We start from the raw sequence: 14523 nt of genomic DNA, 5'->3' as shown, positions 1-14523 counted from the left end.
ACGTTTTATTTTTATTGCCAATACAGACATTTGGGACAGGTCAAACAGACACAATAGCCATCACCTAAAAACTTACCACACTGTTTAGGCCCAATTCCAACTGCTTTTGGGAGCTAAACATTGTTGAGCCTCTTTAGTAGTTTAATTTGAGACCACCTGCTAATATCATGTCCTGTAGGTCTTTTTACATTATCAACACATGATTTTTTTCAGAAAGCCAATATAATTAGGAAACTTTTTTATTAGCTTACCTGGTTATAGAAGTAGAAGAGGGCAAAAAAGTGCCGGTATCTCACCTACAGCCATACCACATTGGATACGCCCAATCTCGTCTGATCTTGGAAGCTAAGCAGTGTTGGGCCTGGTTAGTACTTGGGTGGGAGACCACATGGGAACACCAGGTGCTGTAGGTTTTTTTCCCATTAATGGCAAATTGTTTTTATTCTCTAGCTATTTAAATTGGAAACTTTTTATTTTTATTGCCAATACAGACATTTGGGACAGGTCAAACAGACACAATAGCCATCACCTAAAAACTTACCACACTGTTTAGGCCCAATTCCAACTGCTTTTGGGAGCTAAACAGTGTTGAGCCTCTTTAGTAGTTTAATTTGAGACCACCAGCTAATATCATGTCCTGTAGGTCTTTTTACATTACCAACACATGTTTTTTTTAGTAAGGCAATACAGTTAGGAAACTTTTTTATTAGCTTACCTGGTTATAGAAGTAGAAGAGGGCAAAAAAGTGCTGGTATCTCACCTACAGCCATACCACATTGGATGCGCCCAATCTCGTCTGATCTTGGAAGCTAAGCAGTGTTGGGCCTGGTTAGTACTTGGGTGGGAGACCACATGGGAACACCAGGTGCTGTAGGTTTTTTCCCATTAATGGCAAATTGTTTTTATTCTCTTGCTATTTAAATTGGAAACTTTTTATTTTTATTGCCAATACAGACATTTGGGACAGGTCAAACAGACACAATAGCCATCACTTAAAAACTTACCATACTGTTTAGGCCCAATTCCAACTGCTTTTGGGAGCTAAACAGAGTTGAGCCTCTTTAGTAGTTTAATTTGAGACCACCTGCTAATATCATGTCCTGTAGGTCTTTTTACAATACCAACACATGATTTTTTTCAGTAAGGCAATACAGTTAGGAAACTTTTTTATTAGCTTACCTGGTTATAGAAGTAGAAGAGGGCAAAAAAGTGCCGGTATCTCACCTACAGCCATACCACATTGGATACGCCCAATCTCGTCTGATCTTGGAAGCTAAGCAGTGTTGGGCCTGGTTAGGACTTGGGTGGGAGACCACATGGGAACACCAGGTGCTGTAGGTTTTTTCCCATTAATGGAAAAAAAAAAATTTATTCTCTTGCTATTTAAATTGGAAACTTTTTTCTCTTTATTGACAGTACAGACATTTGGGACAGGTCAAACAGACACAATAGTCATCACCTAAAAACTTAACACACTATTTAGGCCCAATTCCAACTGCTTTTGGGAGCTAAACAGTGTTGAGCCTCTTTAGTAGTTTAATTTGAGACCACCTGCTAATATCATGTCCTGTAGGTCTTTTTACATTACCAACACATGATTTTTTTCAGTAAGGCAATACAGTTAGGAAACTTTTTTATTAGCTTACATGGTTATAGAAGTAGAAGAGGGCAAAAAAAGTGCTGGCAACTCACCTACAGCCATACCACATTGGATACGCCCAATCTCGTCTGATCTTGGAAGCTAAGCAGTGTTGGGCCTGGTTAGTACTTGGGTGGGAGACCACATGGGAACACCAGGTGCTATAGGTTTATCCCATTACTGGCATATTGTTTTTATTCTCTAGCTTTTTAAATTTGAAACTTTTTTCTCTTTATTGACAGTACAGACATTTGGAAGAGGTCAAACAGACACAATAGCCTTCACCTAAAAACTTACCACACTGTTTAGGCCCAATTCCAACTGCTTCTGGCAGCTAAACAGTGTTGAGCCTCTTTAGTAGTTTAATTTGAGACCACCTGCTAATATCATGTCCTGTAGGTCTTTTTACATTACCAACACATGATTTTTTTCAGTAAGGCAATACAGTTAGGAAACTTTTTTATTAGCTTACCTGGTTATAGAAGTAGAAGAGGGCAAAAAAGTGCCGGTATCTCACCTACAGCCATACAACATTGGATACGCCCAATCTCGTCTGATCTTGGAAGCTAAGCAGTGTTGGGCCTGGTTAGTACTTGGGTGGGAGACCACATGGGAACACCAGGTGCTGTAGGTTTTTTCCCATTAATGGCAAATTGTTTTTATTCTCTTGCTATATAAATTGGAAACTTTTTATTTTTATTGCCAATACAGACATTTGGGACAGGTCAAACAGACACAATAGCCATCACATAAAAACTTACCACACTGTTTAGGCCCAATTCCAACTGCTTTTGGGAGCTAAACAGTGTTGAGCCTCTTTAGTAGTTTAATTTGAGACCACCTGCTAATATCATGTCCTGTAGGTCTTTTTACATTATCAACACATGATTTTTTTCAGTAAGCCAATATGGTTAGGAAACTTTTTTATTAGCTTACCTGGTTATAGAAGTAGAAGAGGGCAAAAAAGTGCCGGTATCTCACCTACAGCCATACCACATTGGATACGCCCAATCTCGTCTGATCTTGGAAGCTAAGCAGTGTTGGGCCTGGTTAGTACTTGGGTGGGAGACCACATGGGAACACCAGGTGCTGTAGGTTTTTTCCCATTAATGGCAAATTGTTTTTATTCTCTTGCTATTTAAATTGGAAACTTTTTATTTTTATTGCCAATACAGACATTTGGGACAGGTCAAACAGACACAATAGCCATCACCTAAAAACTTACCACACTGTTTAGGCCCAATTCCAACTGCTTTGGGAGCTAAACAGTGTTGAGCCTCTTTAGTAGTTTAATTTGAGACCACCTGCTAATATCATGTCCTGTAGGTCTTTTTACATTATCAACACATGATTTTTTTCAGTAAGCCAATATAGTTAGGAAACTTTTTTATTAGCTTACCTGGTTATAGAAGTAGAAGAGGGCAAAAAAGTGCCTGTATCTCACCTACAGCCATACCACATTGGATACGCCCAATCTCGTCTGATCTTGGAAGCTAAGCAGTGTTGGGCCTGGTTAGTACTTGGGTGGGAGACCACATGGGAACACCAGGTGCTGTAGGTTTTTTCCCATTAATGGCAAATTGTTTTTATTCTCTTGCTATTTAAATTGGAAACTTTTTATTTTTATTGCCAATACAGACATTTGGGACAGGTCAAACAGACACAATAGCCATCACCTAAAAACTTACCACACTGTTTAGGCCCAATTCCAACTGCTTTTGGGAGCTAAACAGTGTTGAGCCTCTTTAGTAGTTTAATTTGAGACCACCTGCTAATATCATGTCCTGTAGGTCTTTTTACTTTACCAACACATGATTTTTTTCAGTAAGCCAATATAGTTAGGAAACTTTTTTATTAGCTTACCTGGTTATAGAAGTAGAAGAGGGCAAAAAAGTGCCTGTATCTCACCTACAGCCATACCACATTGGATACGCCCAAGCTCGTCTGATCTTGGAAGCTAAGCAGTGTTGGGCCTCGTTAGTACTTGGGTGGGAGACCACATGGGAACACCAGGTGCTGTAGGTTTTTTCCCATTAATGGCAAATTGTTTTTATTCTCTTGCTATTTAAATTGGAAACTTTTTATTTTTATTGCCAATACAGACATTTGGGACAGGTCAAACAGACACAATAGCCATCACCTAAAAACTTACCACACTGTTTAGGCCCAATTCCAACTGCTTTTGGGAGCTAAATAGTGTTGAGCCTCTTTAGTAGTTTAATTTGAGACCACCTGCTAATATCGTGTCCTGTAAGTCTTTTTACATTACCAACACATGATTTTTTCAGTAAGCCAATATAGTTAGGAAACTTTTTTATTAGCTTACCTGGTTATAGAAGTAGAAGAGGGCAAAAAAGTGCCTGTATCTCACCTACAGCCATACCACATTAGATACGCCTAATCTCGTCTGATCTTGGAAGCTAAGCAGTGTTGGGCCTGGTTAGTACTTGGGTGGGAGACCACATGGGAACACCAGGTGCTGTAGGTTTTTCCCATTAATGGCAAATTGTTTTTATTCTCTTGCTATTTAAATTGGAAACTTTTTATTTTTATTGCCAATACAGACATTTGGGACAGGTCAAACAGACACAATAGCCATCACCTATAAACTTACCACACTGTTTAGGCCCAATTCCAACTGCTTTGGGAGCTAAACAGTGTTGAGCCTCTTTAGTAGTTTAATTTGAGACCACCTGCCAATATCATGTCCTGTAGGTCTTTTTACATTATCAACACATGATTTTTTTCAGAAAGCCAATATAGTTAGGAAACTTTTTTATTAGCTTACCTGGTTATAGAAGTAGAAGAGGGCAAAAAAGTGCCAGTATCTCAGCTACAGCCATACCACATTGGATACGCCCAATCTCGTCTGATCTTGGAAGCTAAGCAGTGTTGGGCCTGATTAGTACTTGGGTGGGAGACCACATGGGAACACCAGGTGCTGTAGGTTTTTTCCCATTAATGGCAAATTGTTTTTATTCTCTTGCTATTTAAATTGGAAACTTTTTATTTTTATTGCCAATACAGACATTTGGGACAGGTCAAACAGACACAATAGCCATCACATAAAAACTTACCACACTGTTTAGGCCCAATTCCAACTGCTTTTGGGAGCTAAACAGTGTTGAGCCTCTTTAGTAGTTTAATTTGAGACCACCTGCTAATATCATGTCCTGTAGGTCTTTTTACATTATCAACACATGATTTTTTTCAGAAAGCCAATATAGTTAGGAAACTTTTTTATTAGCTTACCTGGTTATAGAAGTAGAAGAGGGCAAAAAAGTGCCGGTATCTCACCTACAGCCATACCACATTGGATACGCCCAATCTCGTCTGATCTTGGAAGCTAAGCAGTGTTGGGTCTGGTTAGTACTTGGGTGGGAGACCACATGGGAACACCAGGTGCTGTAGGTTTTTTCCCATTAATGGCAAATTGTTTTTATTCTCTTGCTATTTAAATTGGAAACTTTTTATTTTTATTGCCAATACAGACATTTGGGACAGGTCAAACAGACACAATAGCCATCACCTAAAAACTTACCACACTGTTTAGGCCCAATTCCAACTGCTTTTGGGAGCTAAACAGTGTTGAGCCTCTTTAGTAGTTTAATTTGAGACCACCTGCTAATATCATGTCCTGTAGGTCTTTTTACATTACCATCACATGATTTTTTTCAGTAAGCCAATATAGTTAGGAAACTTTTTTATTAGCTTACCTGGTTATAGAAGTAGAAGAGGGCAAAAAAGTGCCTGTATCTCACCTACAGCCATACCACATTGGATACGCCCAATCTCGTCTGATCTTGGAAGCTAAGCAGTGTTGGGCCTGGTTAGTACTTGGGTGGGAGACCACATGGGAACACCAGGTGCTGTAGGTTTTTCCCATTACTGGCAAATTGTTTTTATTCTCTAGCTTTTTAAATTGGAAACTTTTTTCTCTTTATTGACAGTACAGACATTTGGAAGAGGTCAAACAGACACAATAGCCATCACCTAAAAACTTACCACACTGTCTAGGCCCAATTCCAACTGCTTTTGGCAGCTAAACAGTGTTGAGCCTCTTTAGTAGTTTAATTTGAGACCACCTGCTAATATCATGTCCTGTAGGTCTTTTTACATTACCAACACATGATTTTTTTCAGTAAGGCAATACAGTTAGGAAACTTTTTTATTAGCTTACCTGGTTATAGAAGTAGAAGAGGGCAAAAAAGTGTCGGTATCTCACCTACAGCCATACCACATTAGATACGCCCAATCTCGTCTGATCTTGGAAGCTAAGCAGTGTTGGGCCTGGTTAGTACTTGGGTGGGAGACCACATGGGAACACCAGGTGCTGTAGGTTTTTTTCCCATTAATGGCAAATTGTTTTTATTCTCTAGCTATTTAAATTGGAAACTTTTTATTTTTATTGCCAATACAGACATTTGGGACAGGTCAAACAGACACAATAGCCATCACCTAAAAACTTACCACACTGTTTAGGCCCAATTCCAACTGCTTTTGGGAGCTAAACAGTGTTGAGCCTCTTTAGTAGTTTAATTTGAGACCACCTGCTAATATCATGTCCTGTAGGTCTTTTTACATTACAACACATGATTTTTTTCAGTAAGCCAATATAGTTAGGAAACTTTTTTATTAGCTTACCTGGTTATAGAAGTAGAAGAGGGCAAAAAAGTGCCTGTATCTCACCTACAGCCATACCACATTGGATACGCCCAATCTCGTCTGATCTTGGAAGCTAAGCAGTGTTGGGCCTGGTTAGTACTTGGGTGGGAGACCACATGGGAACACCAGGTGCTGTAGGTTTTTCCCATTACTGGCAAATTGTTTTTATTCTCTAGCTTTTTAAATTGGAAACTTTTTTCTCTTTATTGCCAGTACAGACATTTGGAAGAAATCAAACAGACACAATAGCCATCACCTAAAAACTTACCACACTGTATAGGCCCAATTCCAACTGCTTTTGGCATCTAAACAGTGTTGAGCTTCTTTAGTAGTTTAATTTGAGACCACCTGCTAATATCATGTCCTGTAGGTCTTTTTACATTACCAACACATGATTTTTTTCAGTAAGCCAATACAGTTAGGAAACTTTTTTATTAGCTTACCTGATTATAGAAGTAGAAGAGGGCAAAAAAGTGCCTGTGTCTCACCTACAGCCATACAACATTGGATACACCCATTCTCGTCTGATCTTGGAAGCTAAGCAGTGTTGGGCCTGTTTAGTACTTGGGTGGGAGACCACATGGGAACACCAGGTGCTGTAGGTTTTTCCCATTACTGGCAAATTGTTTTTATTCTCTAGCTTTTTAAATTGGAAACTTTTTCTTTTTATTGCCAATACAGACATTTGGGAGAGGTCAAACAGACACAATAGCCATCACCTAAAGACTTACCACACTGTTTAGGCCCAATTCCAACTGCTTTTGGCAGCTAAACAGTGTTGAGCCTCTTTAGTAGTTTAATTTGAGACCACCTGCTAATATCATGTCCTGTAGGTCTTTTTACATTACCAACACATGATTTTTTTCAGTAAGCCAATACAGTTAGGAAACATTTTTATTAGCTTACCTGGTTATAGAAGTAGAAGAGGGCAAAAAAGTGCCAGTATCTTACCTACAGCCATACTACATTGGATACGCCCAATCTCGTCTGATCTTGGAAGCTAAACAGTGTTGGGCCTGGTTAGTACTTGGGTGGGAGACCACATGGGAACACCAGGTGCTGTAGGTTTTTTCCCATTACTGGCAAATGGTTTTTATTCTCTTGCTATTTAAATTGGAAACTTTTTATTTTTATTGCCAATACAGACATTTGGGAGAGGTCAAACAGACACAATAGCCATCACCTAAAAACTTACCACACTGTTTAGGCCCAATTCCAACTGCTTTTGGCAGCTGAACAGTGTTGAGCCACTTTAGTAGTTTAATTTGAGACCACCTGCTAATATCATGTCCTGTAGGTCTTTTTACATTACCAACACATGATTTTTTTCAGTAAGCCAATATAGTTAGGAAACTTTTTTATTAGCTTACCTGGTTATAGAAGTAGAAGAGGGCAAAAAAGTGCCTGTATCTCACCTACAGCCATACCACATTGGATACGCCCAATCTCGTCTGATCTTGGAAGCTAAGCAGTGTTGGGCCTGTTTAGTACTTGGGTGGGAGACCACATGGGAACACCAGGTGCTGTAGGTTTATTCCCATTAATAGCAAATTGTTTTTATTCTCTTGCTATTTAAATTGGAAACTTTTTATTTTTATTGCCAATACAGACATTTGGGACAGGTCAAACAGACACAATAGCCATCACCTAAAAACTTACCACACTGTTTAGGCCCAATTCCAACTGCTTTTGGGAGCTAAACAGTGTTGAGCCTCTTTAGTAGTTTAATTTGAGACCACCTGCTAATATCATGTCCTGTAGGTCTTTTTACATTACCAACACATGATTTTTTTCAGTAAGCCAATATAGTTAGGAAACTTTTTTATTAGCTTACCTGGTTATAGAAGTAGAAGAGGGCAAAAAAGTGCCTGTATCTCACCTACAGCCATACCACATTGGATACGCCCAATCTCGTCTGATCTTGGAAGCTAAGCAGTGTTGGGCCTGGTTAGTACTTGGGTGGGAGACCACATGGGAACACCAGGTGCTGTAGGTTTTTCCCATTTATGGCAAATTGTTTTTATTCTCTTGCTATTTAAATTGGAAACTTTTGATTTTTATTGCCAATACAGACATTTGGGACAGGTCAAACAGACACAATAGCCATCACCTAAAAACTTACCACACTGTTTAGGCCCAATTCCAACTGCTTTGGGAGCTAAACAGTGTTGAGCCTCTTTAGTAGTTTAATTTGAGACCACCTGCTAATATCATGTCCTGTAGGTCTTTTTACATTATCAACACATGATTTTTTTCAGTAAGCCAATATAGTTAGGAAACTTTTTTATTAGCTTACCTGGTTATAGAAGTAGAAGAGGGCAAAAAAGTGCCTGTATCTCACCTACAGCCATACCACATTGGATACGCCCAATCTCGTCTGATCTTGGAAGCTAAGCAGTGTTGGGCCTGGTTAGTACTTGGGTGGGAGACCACATGGGAACACCAGGTGCTGTAGGTTTTTCCCATTACTGGCAAATTGTTTTTATTCTCTAGCTTTTTAAATTGGAAACTTTTTTCTCTTTATTGCCAGTACAGACATTTGGAAGAAATCAAACAGACACAATAGCCATCACCTAAAAACTTACCACACTGTATAGGCCCAATTCCAACTGCTTTTGGCAGCTAAACAGTGTTGAGCCTCTTTAGTAGTTTAATTTGAGACCACCTGCTAATATCATGTCCTGTAGGTCTTTTTACATTACCAACACATGATTTTTTTCAGTAAGCCAATACAGTTAGGAAACTTTTTTATTAGCTTACCTGATTATAGAAGTAGAAGAGGGCAAAAAAGTGCCTGTGTCTCACCTACAGCCATACCACATTGGATACACCCATTCTCGTCTGATCTTGGAAGCTAAGCAGTGTTGGGCCTGTTTAGTACTTGGGTGGGAGACCACATGGGAACACCAGGTGCTGTAGGTTTTTCCCATTACTGGCAAATTGTTTTTATTCTCTAGCTTTTTAAATTGGAAACTTTTTCTTTTTATTGCCAATACAGACATTTGGGAGAGGTCAAACAGACACAATAGCCATCACCTAAAGACTTACCACACTGTTTAGGCCCAATTCCAACTGCTTTTGGCAGCTAAACAGTGTTGAGCCTCTTTAGTAGTTTAATTTGAGACCACCTGCTAATATCATGTCCTGTAGGTCTTTTTACATTACCAACACATGATTTTTTTCAGTAAGCCAATACAGTTAGGAAACATTTTTATTAGCTTACCTGGTTATAGAAGTAGAAGAGGGCAAAAAAGTGCCAGTATCTTACCTACAGCAATACTACATTGGATACGCCCAATCTCGTCTGATCTTGGAAGCTAAGCAGTGTTGGGCCTGGTTAGTACTTGGGTGGGAGACCACATGGGAACACCAGGTGCTGTAGGTTTTTTCCCATTACTGGCAAATGGTTTTTATTCTCTTGCTATTTAAATTGGAAACTTTTTATTTTTATTGCCAATACAGACATTTGGGAGAGGTCAAACAGACACAATAGCCATCACCTAAAAACTTACCACACTGTTTAGGCCCAATTCTAACTGCTTTTGGCAGCTGAACAGTGTTGAGCCACTTTAGTAGTTTAATTTGAGACCACCTGCTAATATCATGTCCTGTAGGTCTTTTTACATTACCAACACATGATTTTTTTCAGTAAGCCAATATAGTTAGGAAACTTTTTTATTAGCTTACCTGGTTATAGAAGTAGAAGAGGGCAAAAAAGTGCCTGTATCTCACCTACAGCCATACCACATTGGATACGCCCAATCTCGTCTGATCTTGGAAGCTAAGCAGTGTTGGGCCTGGTTAGTACTTGGGTGGGAGACCACATGGGAACACCAGGTGCTGTAGGTTTTTCCCAATACTGGCAAATTGTTTTTATTTTCTAGCTTTTTAAATTGGAAACTTTTTTCTCTTTATTGACAGTACAGACATTTGGAAGAGGTCAATCAGACACAATAGCCATCACATCGTCTGATCTTGGACACTAAGCAGTGTTGGGCCTGGTTAGTACTTGGGTGGGAGACCACATGGGAAAACCAGGTGCTGTAGGTTTTTCCCATTACTGGCAAATTGTTTTTATTCTCTAGCTTTATAAATTGGAAACTTTTTTCTCTTTATTGACAGTACAGACATTTAGAAGAGGTCAAACAGACACAATAGCCATCACCTAAAAACTTACCACACTGTTTAGGCCCAATTCCAACTGCTTTTGGCAGCTAAACAGTGTTGAGCCTCTTTAGTAGTTTAATTTGAGACCACCTGCTAATATCATGTCCTGTAGGTCTTTTTACATTACCAACACATGATTTTTTTCAGTAAGGCAATACAGTTAGGAAACTTTTTTATTAGCTTACCTGGTTATAGAAGTAGAAGAGGGCAAAAAAGTGCCTGTATCTCACCTACAGCCATACCACATTAGATACGCCTAATCTCGTCTGATCTTGGAAGCTAAGCAGTGTTGGGCCTGGTTAGTACTTGGGTGGGAGACCACATGGGAACACCAGGTGCTGTAGGTTTTTCCCATTAATGGCAAATTGTTTTTATTCTCTTGCTATTTAAATTGGAAACTTTTTATTTTTATTGCCAATACAGACATTTGGGACAGGTCAAACAGACACAATAGCCATCACCTAAAAACTTACCACACTGTTTAGGCCCAATTCCAACTGCTTTGGGAGCTAAACAGTGTTGAGCCTCTTTAGTAGTTTAATTTGAGACCACCTGCCAATATCATGTCCTGTAGGTCTTTTTACATTATCAACACATGATTTTTTTCAGAAAGCCAATATAGTTAGGAAACTTTTTTATTAGCTTACCTGGTTATAGAAGTAGAAGAGGGCAAAAAAGTGCCAGTATCTCAGCTACAGCCATACCACATTGGATACGCCCAATCTCGTCTGATCTTGGAAGCTAAGCAGTGTTGGGCCTGGTTAGTACTTGGGTGGGAGACCACATGGGAACACCAGGTGCTGTAGGTTTTTTCCCATTAATGGCAAATTGTTTTTATTCTCTTGCTATTTAAATTGGAAACTTTTTATTTTTATTGCCAATACAGACATTTGGGACAGGTCAAACAGACACAATAGCCATCACCTAAAAACTTACCACACTGTTTAGGCCCAATTCCAACTGCTTTTGGGAGCTAAACAGTGTTGAGCCTCTTTAGTAGTTTAATTTGAGACCACCTGCTAATATCATGTCCTGTAGGTCTTTTTACATTACCAACACATGATTTTTTTCAGTAAGCCAATATAGTTAGGAAACTTTTTTATTAGCTTACCTGGTTATAGAAGTAGAAGAGGGCAAAAAAGTGCCTGTATCTCACCTACAGCCATACCACATTGGATACGCCCAATCTCGTCTGATCTTGGAAGCTAAGCAGTGTTGGGCCTGGTTAGTACTTGGGTGGGAGACCACATGGGAACACCAGGTGCTGTAGGTTTTTCCCATTTATGGCAAATTGTTTTTATTCTCTTGCTATTTAAATTGGAAACTTTTGATTTTTATTGCCAATACAGACATTTGGGACAGGTCAAACAGACACAATAGCCATCACCTAAAAACTTACCACACTGTTTAGGCCCAATTCCAACTGCTTTGGGAGCTAAACAGTGTTGAGCCTCTTTAGTAGTTTAATTTGAGACCACCTGCTAATATCATGTCCTGTAGGTCTTTTTACATTATCAACACATGATTTTTTTCAGTAAGCCAATATAGTTAGGAAACTTTTTTATTAGCTTACCTGGTTATAGAAGTAGAAGAGGGCAAAAAAGTGCCTGTATCTCACCTACAGCCATACCACATTGGATACGCCCAATCTCGTCTGATCTTGGAAGCTAAGCAGTGTTGGGCCTGGTTAGTACTTGGGTGGGAGACCACATGGGAACACCAGGTGCTGTAGGTTTTTCCCATTACTGGCAAATTGTTTTTATTCTCTAGCTTTTTAAATTGGAAACTTTTTTCTCTTTATTGCCAGTACAGACATTTGGAAGAAATCAAACAGACACAATAGCCATCACCTAAAAACTTACCACACTGTATAGGCCCAATTCCAACTGCTTTTGGCAGCTAAACAGTGTTGAGCCTCTTTAGTAGTTTAATTTGAGACCACCTGCTAATATCATGTCCTGTAGGTCTTTTTACATTACCAACACATGATTTTTTTCAGTAAGCCAATACAGTTAGGAAACTTTTTTATTAGCTTACCTGATTATAGAAGTAGAAGAGGGCAAAAAAGTGCCTGTGTCTCACCTACAGCCATACCACATTGGATACACCCATTCTCGTCTGATCTTGGAAGCTAAGCAGTGTTGGGCCTGTTTAGTACTTGGGTGGGAGACCACATGGGAACACCAGGTGCTGTAGGTTTTTCCCATTACTGGCAAATTGTTTTTATTCTCTAGCTTTTTAAATTGGAAACTTTTTCTTTTTATTGCCAATACAGACATTTGGGAGAGGTCAAACAGACACAATAGCCATCACCTAAAGACTTACCACACTGTTTAGGCCCAATTCCAACTGCTTTTGGCAGCTAAACAGTGTTGAGCCTCTTTAGTAGTTTAATTTGAGACCACCTGCTAATATCATGTCCTGTAGGTCTTTTTACATTACCAACACATGATTTTTTTCAGTAAGCCAATACAGTTAGGAAACATTTTTATTAGCTTACCTGGTTATAGAAGTAGAAGAGGGCAAAAAAGTGCCAGTATCTTACCTACAGCAATACTACATTGGATACGCCCAATCTCGTCTGATCTTGGAAGCTAAACAGTGTTGGGCCTGGTTAGTACTTGGGTGGGAGACCACATGGGAACACCAGGTGCTGTAGGTTTTTTCCCATTACTGGCAAATGGTTTTTATTCTCTTGCTATTTAAATTGGAAACTTTTTATTTTTATTGCCAATACAGACATTTGGGAGAGGTCAAACAGACACAATAGCCATCACCTAAAAACTTACCACACTGTTTAGGCCCAATTCTAACTGCTTTTGGCAGCTGAACAGTGTTGAGCCACTTTAGTAGTTTAATTTGAGACCACCTGCTAATATCATGTCCTGTAGGTCTTTTTACATTACCAACACATGATTTTTTTCAGTAAGCCAATATAGTTAGGAAACTTTTTTATTAGCTTACCTGGTTATAGAAGTAGAAGAGGGCAAAAAAGTGCCTGTATCTCACCTACAGCCATACCACATTGGATACGCCCAATCTCGTCTGATCTTGGAAGCTAAGCAGTGTTGGGCCTGGTTAGTACTTGGGTGGGAGACCACATGGGAACACCAGGTGCTGTAGGTTTTTCCCAATACTGGCAAATTGTTTTTATTTTCTAGCTTTTTAAATTGGAAACTTTTTTCTCTTTATTGACAGTACAGACATTTGGAAGAGGTCAATCAGACACAATAGCCATCACATCGTCTGATCTTGGACACTAAGCAGTGTTGGGCCTGGTTAGTACTTGGGTGGGAGACCACATGGGAAAACCAGGTGCTGTAGGTTTTTCCCATTACTGGCAAATTGTTTTTATTCTCTAGCTTTATAAATTGGAAACTTTTTTCTCTTTATTGACAGTACAGACATTTAGAAGAGGTCAAACAGACACAATAGCCATCACCTAAAAACTTACCACACTGTTTAGGCCCAATTCCAACTGCTTTTGGCAGCTAAACAGTGTTGAGCCTCTTTAGTAGTTTAATTTGAGACCACCTGCTAATATCATGTCCTGTAGGTCTTTTTACATTACCAACACATGATTTTTTTCAGTAAGGCAATACAGTTAGGAAACTTTTTTATTAGCTTACCTGGTTATAGAAGTAGAAGAGGGCAAAAAAGTGCCTGTATCTCACCTACAGCCATACCACATTAGATACGCCTAATCTCGTCTGATCTTGGAAGCTAAGCAGTGTTGGGCCTGGTTAGTACTTGGGTGGGAGACCACATGGGAACACCAGGTGCTGTAGGTTTTTCCCATTAATGGCAAATTGTTTTTATTCTCTTGCTATTTAAATTGGAAACTTTTTATTTTTATTGCCAATACAGACATTTGGGACAGGTCAAACAGACACAATAGCCATCACCTAAAAACTTACCACACTGTTTAGGCCCAATTCCAACTGCTTTGGGAGCTAAACAGTGTTGAGCCTCTTTAGTAGTTTAATTTGAGACCACCTGCCAATATCATGTCCTGTAGGTCTTTTTACATTATCAACACATGATTTTTTTCA

At 39.3% G+C, this 14523-nt stretch overlaps 30 non-coding genes across 30 annotated transcripts; all 30 read left to right on the top strand.

Annotated features, from left to right (window-relative positions):
- The first annotated feature begins 294 nt into the window (after nt 1–294).
- LOC146038030 (5S ribosomal RNA) lies at nt 295–413 on the top strand. Its single transcript, XR_014461656.1, has one exon. It is a non-coding gene; the product is annotated as a 5S ribosomal RNA (ribosomal RNA).
- Nucleotides 414–758: 345 nt separating this feature from the next.
- On the top strand, nt 759–877 carry LOC146040261 (5S ribosomal RNA). Its single transcript, XR_014463414.1, has one exon. It is a non-coding gene; the product is annotated as a 5S ribosomal RNA (ribosomal RNA).
- A 345-nt stretch (nt 878–1222) lies between these two features.
- LOC146038984 (5S ribosomal RNA) lies at nt 1223–1341 on the top strand. The gene has a single exon (XR_014462529.1). It is a non-coding gene; the product is annotated as a 5S ribosomal RNA (ribosomal RNA).
- A 349-nt stretch (nt 1342–1690) lies between these two features.
- Nucleotides 1691–1809, top strand: LOC146038323 (5S ribosomal RNA). Its single transcript, XR_014461924.1, has one exon. It is a non-coding gene; the product is annotated as a 5S ribosomal RNA (ribosomal RNA).
- Nucleotides 1810–2154: 345 nt separating this feature from the next.
- Nucleotides 2155–2273, top strand: LOC146038793 (5S ribosomal RNA). The gene has a single exon (XR_014462355.1). It is a non-coding gene; the product is annotated as a 5S ribosomal RNA (ribosomal RNA).
- Nucleotides 2274–2618: 345 nt separating this feature from the next.
- LOC146038018 (5S ribosomal RNA) lies at nt 2619–2737 on the top strand. The gene has a single exon (XR_014461645.1). It is a non-coding gene; the product is annotated as a 5S ribosomal RNA (ribosomal RNA).
- Nucleotides 2738–3081: 344 nt separating this feature from the next.
- LOC146038006 (5S ribosomal RNA) lies at nt 3082–3200 on the top strand. The gene has a single exon (XR_014461634.1). It is a non-coding gene; the product is annotated as a 5S ribosomal RNA (ribosomal RNA).
- Nucleotides 3201–3545: 345 nt separating this feature from the next.
- LOC146039482 (5S ribosomal RNA) lies at nt 3546–3664 on the top strand. The gene has a single exon (XR_014462983.1). It is a non-coding gene; the product is annotated as a 5S ribosomal RNA (ribosomal RNA).
- Nucleotides 3665–4008: 344 nt separating this feature from the next.
- Nucleotides 4009–4127, top strand: LOC146038891 (5S ribosomal RNA). The gene has a single exon (XR_014462444.1). It is a non-coding gene; the product is annotated as a 5S ribosomal RNA (ribosomal RNA).
- A 343-nt stretch (nt 4128–4470) lies between these two features.
- LOC146038528 (5S ribosomal RNA) lies at nt 4471–4589 on the top strand. The gene has a single exon (XR_014462113.1). It is a non-coding gene; the product is annotated as a 5S ribosomal RNA (ribosomal RNA).
- Nucleotides 4590–4934: 345 nt separating this feature from the next.
- On the top strand, nt 4935–5053 carry LOC146038255 (5S ribosomal RNA). Its single transcript, XR_014461861.1, has one exon. It is a non-coding gene; the product is annotated as a 5S ribosomal RNA (ribosomal RNA).
- A 345-nt stretch (nt 5054–5398) lies between these two features.
- On the top strand, nt 5399–5517 carry LOC146037993 (5S ribosomal RNA). The gene has a single exon (XR_014461622.1). It is a non-coding gene; the product is annotated as a 5S ribosomal RNA (ribosomal RNA).
- A 345-nt stretch (nt 5518–5862) lies between these two features.
- On the top strand, nt 5863–5981 carry LOC146038301 (5S ribosomal RNA). The gene has a single exon (XR_014461903.1). It is a non-coding gene; the product is annotated as a 5S ribosomal RNA (ribosomal RNA).
- Nucleotides 5982–6326: 345 nt separating this feature from the next.
- LOC146037981 (5S ribosomal RNA) lies at nt 6327–6445 on the top strand. Its single transcript, XR_014461611.1, has one exon. It is a non-coding gene; the product is annotated as a 5S ribosomal RNA (ribosomal RNA).
- Nucleotides 6446–6790: 345 nt separating this feature from the next.
- On the top strand, nt 6791–6909 carry LOC146039493 (5S ribosomal RNA). Its single transcript, XR_014462993.1, has one exon. It is a non-coding gene; the product is annotated as a 5S ribosomal RNA (ribosomal RNA).
- Nucleotides 6910–7253: 344 nt separating this feature from the next.
- On the top strand, nt 7254–7372 carry LOC146038481 (5S ribosomal RNA). Its single transcript, XR_014462069.1, has one exon. It is a non-coding gene; the product is annotated as a 5S ribosomal RNA (ribosomal RNA).
- Nucleotides 7373–7717: 345 nt separating this feature from the next.
- LOC146037928 (5S ribosomal RNA) lies at nt 7718–7836 on the top strand. The gene has a single exon (XR_014461562.1). It is a non-coding gene; the product is annotated as a 5S ribosomal RNA (ribosomal RNA).
- Nucleotides 7837–8181: 345 nt separating this feature from the next.
- On the top strand, nt 8182–8300 carry LOC146037969 (5S ribosomal RNA). The gene has a single exon (XR_014461600.1). It is a non-coding gene; the product is annotated as a 5S ribosomal RNA (ribosomal RNA).
- Nucleotides 8301–8643: 343 nt separating this feature from the next.
- LOC146037957 (5S ribosomal RNA) lies at nt 8644–8762 on the top strand. The gene has a single exon (XR_014461589.1). It is a non-coding gene; the product is annotated as a 5S ribosomal RNA (ribosomal RNA).
- Nucleotides 8763–9107: 345 nt separating this feature from the next.
- On the top strand, nt 9108–9226 carry LOC146038748 (5S ribosomal RNA). The gene has a single exon (XR_014462314.1). It is a non-coding gene; the product is annotated as a 5S ribosomal RNA (ribosomal RNA).
- Nucleotides 9227–9570: 344 nt separating this feature from the next.
- Nucleotides 9571–9689, top strand: LOC146038596 (5S ribosomal RNA). The gene has a single exon (XR_014462175.1). It is a non-coding gene; the product is annotated as a 5S ribosomal RNA (ribosomal RNA).
- A 345-nt stretch (nt 9690–10034) lies between these two features.
- Nucleotides 10035–10153, top strand: LOC146037944 (5S ribosomal RNA). The gene has a single exon (XR_014461577.1). It is a non-coding gene; the product is annotated as a 5S ribosomal RNA (ribosomal RNA).
- A 546-nt stretch (nt 10154–10699) lies between these two features.
- On the top strand, nt 10700–10818 carry LOC146038890 (5S ribosomal RNA). Its single transcript, XR_014462443.1, has one exon. It is a non-coding gene; the product is annotated as a 5S ribosomal RNA (ribosomal RNA).
- A 343-nt stretch (nt 10819–11161) lies between these two features.
- Nucleotides 11162–11280, top strand: LOC146038283 (5S ribosomal RNA). Its single transcript, XR_014461887.1, has one exon. It is a non-coding gene; the product is annotated as a 5S ribosomal RNA (ribosomal RNA).
- Nucleotides 11281–11625: 345 nt separating this feature from the next.
- On the top strand, nt 11626–11744 carry LOC146037932 (5S ribosomal RNA). Its single transcript, XR_014461566.1, has one exon. It is a non-coding gene; the product is annotated as a 5S ribosomal RNA (ribosomal RNA).
- Nucleotides 11745–12087: 343 nt separating this feature from the next.
- On the top strand, nt 12088–12206 carry LOC146037920 (5S ribosomal RNA). The gene has a single exon (XR_014461555.1). It is a non-coding gene; the product is annotated as a 5S ribosomal RNA (ribosomal RNA).
- Nucleotides 12207–12551: 345 nt separating this feature from the next.
- Nucleotides 12552–12670, top strand: LOC146038747 (5S ribosomal RNA). Its single transcript, XR_014462313.1, has one exon. It is a non-coding gene; the product is annotated as a 5S ribosomal RNA (ribosomal RNA).
- Nucleotides 12671–13014: 344 nt separating this feature from the next.
- Nucleotides 13015–13133, top strand: LOC146038929 (5S ribosomal RNA). The gene has a single exon (XR_014462478.1). It is a non-coding gene; the product is annotated as a 5S ribosomal RNA (ribosomal RNA).
- A 345-nt stretch (nt 13134–13478) lies between these two features.
- LOC146037908 (5S ribosomal RNA) lies at nt 13479–13597 on the top strand. Its single transcript, XR_014461544.1, has one exon. It is a non-coding gene; the product is annotated as a 5S ribosomal RNA (ribosomal RNA).
- Nucleotides 13598–14143: 546 nt separating this feature from the next.
- LOC146038888 (5S ribosomal RNA) lies at nt 14144–14262 on the top strand. The gene has a single exon (XR_014462441.1). It is a non-coding gene; the product is annotated as a 5S ribosomal RNA (ribosomal RNA).
- Nucleotides 14263–14523: the final 261 nt, after the last annotated feature.

The sequence above is a fragment of the Crinia signifera genome, chromosome 9 (genome assembly GCF_055691185.1).
Source record: "Crinia signifera chromosome 9, ASM5569118v1, whole genome shotgun sequence".
NCBI classification, from domain to species: domain Eukaryota; kingdom Metazoa; phylum Chordata; class Amphibia; order Anura; family Myobatrachidae; genus Crinia; species Crinia signifera.
This window is presented reverse-complemented; position numbering and strand designations above follow the sequence as displayed.